At 34.6% G+C, this 2,583-nt stretch overlaps 1 long non-coding RNA gene across 1 annotated transcript; it reads left to right on the top strand.

The window, feature by feature from the left end:
• Positions 1–899: 899 nt before the first annotated feature.
• On the top strand, positions 900–2,015 carry LOC127084865 (uncharacterized). The gene is made up of 2 exons (XR_007788815.1): positions 900–1,249; positions 1,358–2,015. It is a non-coding gene; the product is annotated as an uncharacterized LOC127084865 (long non-coding RNA).
• Positions 2,016–2,583: the final 568 nt, after the last annotated feature.

The raw sequence follows: 2,583 nt of genomic DNA, 5'->3' as shown, positions 1-2,583 counted from the left end.
AGTCTAACATAACCTAATATACCTTAAACAACCTATTTAGGAATGCATGCATCACAAATAAATAAAAAATGAGGGAAATGAAAAAACTTATCAAATGTGAGAAGTGAAACCTATTGGATTGAATGGACTTGAGAAGTGATTGATAAACCTCTTAAATTAGAAGCAATGTAGTAGATAAATTGAACAAGGTTGAAAAATGGTGGATTTGAGGGTTCTCACGCACACCTTTTGCTTTGGCTTAAAGAATGTTTTGTTCGAAATGAGAAAAGGGGAAGTTTGACGTGTATTTGTCTCAAAACCCATCCAAAGATATATTTCTGTATTTTTTACGGATATGCATCTCTGTATTACTTTTTTATAAAATGATAGTGTGACTCACTTACGAATGAATATTGTGTATATGAAATGCTTTCGAAAATGCACTCTCGTATTATAGGGATATTATTTATTTATTTTTAACAAGGGTGCATGATCACTACTAAGGGAACAACAAGTAATCCCCTTTTTATTTGAGGATTAGATTTTCCTTTGGTCACTATGAGCATGCAATCATACATTCACATATTAGATTTCCCTTCGGTCACTAGAAGCATGCAATCATACATTCACATTACATTCATCGTTCAATTAAGATAAAAGGATTCCAATTCTAATTCAATATTTAAAATTAAAAAATTAAAAAATTAAAACTAAGTTTTTTATATTTTCAAACTATTAAATTTTAATCCAACGAACAAAACCTTCATAGTTCTGAGCTAAGAGTTTTTTGGTGAGACATAAATAAAGATCATATCTTCTAGTACAAGAAGACTTAAATAATTTTCTAAAATAAATTTTATTTATTTAACCCTTTATCCATTATATTTATTAATTTATCACAATTGGGCCTTAGGCCCAACAAAATCCTCCCAACTCCTAGAACTGTTTGTTTTCGTCCCACAAACCCTAACAAGGAAATGTGCCTCTTGGTTATTTTTTTTGGGAGTATGCTTGAACTTCACCCCCTCCAACAGGGTCTTTGTCTTCCACATTACATGACAAATCATCCCCAGTCTGTTTCTCGGGATGTCTTCTTCAATTCCACACATCACGTTGATGATCTCAAAGTTGTCAGATTAAAAAATAACTCTTTTTATCCCCTTCTTCACTTTGTTCTTCATAGCCCAATGCATGGCCGCAACTTCTGTCGTCGCTGGATCATTGTCATTGTAAGCTCTATCAGTGTTAAAGCTAACCATCAGCGTTGCGAGTAATTCCCCTAAACCCCACATACCCTTTTCAATTAGGCTAACATCTATGTTCGTTTTCACCCATCCGTGCTCCGGAGGTATCCAACCTTTTGTTATCTTTTTATCAGCTTTGTAGGTGTGGTTACTTTTCTCCTTATTGTTGATGACCCACTTTCTGTTATTTCCATATATATATATATATATATATATATGTGTCTTCAAGCTTCAGATTCAGATTGTTCAGGTTATTTTTTCCTTTTTCCTTTCTCCCCTTTTGATTGTTATTGTTGTTTATGTCTCTCATCTACTCTTGATCAATTTTTCTTATATTTCCAAACTGGGCGTGACTCTTCTCCTTAGTTGTTCCTCTCTCAGGCCTCCTTTGAATATGTATGTCAGCTTCTACCTGGCAATTCTCCTGCTTCATCAACTTTAATATGTTCTCTTCCAGCTTAGTGTCTTTGGGTTTGGAGGTACTCTAAATGTGCTTGTTTCTAATCATGACATAGTTGTTATTCCAGATTGTCTCATGCTGCTTGTCTTTATCTTGAACCTTCTTCTTATTCCCCGTCCTTTTTCCCTTGTTGCTATGATAGTCAAGACTAGTCAACAACCTGACATCTCCTGCTACAATCCTATCCTTGGTGATCTTCTCCTTCTTCAGGTGTTGCATCTTGTCCTTGTGTTGATTAGACAAATTCTTGTTAATCTCAGTGTTGTTAGTAGGATTATTATTCCTTTGTATTTGAATATTCACATCCGTTTTTTTATCCTTTTTATCCTTCACATTATCCTTGTTCTTATCCTTATGCTTTTCCTTATCGTTTCTATCTTGAATCTTATTGTTGAACTTGCCATCTTTGTATTGATTGTAACTCTACTGAGCATCCGTGATGACACCCAACACCTGTAAGCACTTACCTTTAAAGATATCATGATTTCTAGCATACCATATTCTGTCCAGAATATTAGTGAATAAGGCTAGGTTCTCTTTACTCATTATGTAGATGTTCTCCTTACATTATTCAATGAAATTATATTGAAGGTTGTTGTTAAAATTTATGTTCAGTTGTGATCCAAACCAGACGTACTGAGCCCACCAACATTCCGTAAAACATTGGTTAGTGGTTTCCATTTTATGACACCTGGGAGATAGAATATCAATACAAATCCCTCTGTTACTAATGTTGTCTTTCATAGGAATGCTATTGGTAAGTAATCTCCAAAGAAGGACCTGTTTCTGGGGTGTGACATCACACCCTCAAACCTTCCTCCAATAATCCAGATATTGGTTAGAACTAGAGCTCTCATTATCTTGGTCTTTTCTCCAGATCCGAATTTTGCAATACCTAGT

Source organism: Lathyrus oleraceus, chromosome 5 (genome assembly GCF_024323335.1).
Source record: "Lathyrus oleraceus cultivar Zhongwan6 chromosome 5, CAAS_Psat_ZW6_1.0, whole genome shotgun sequence".
Lineage (NCBI taxonomy): Eukaryota > Viridiplantae > Streptophyta > Magnoliopsida > Fabales > Fabaceae > Lathyrus > Lathyrus oleraceus.
This window is presented reverse-complemented; position numbering and strand designations above follow the sequence as displayed.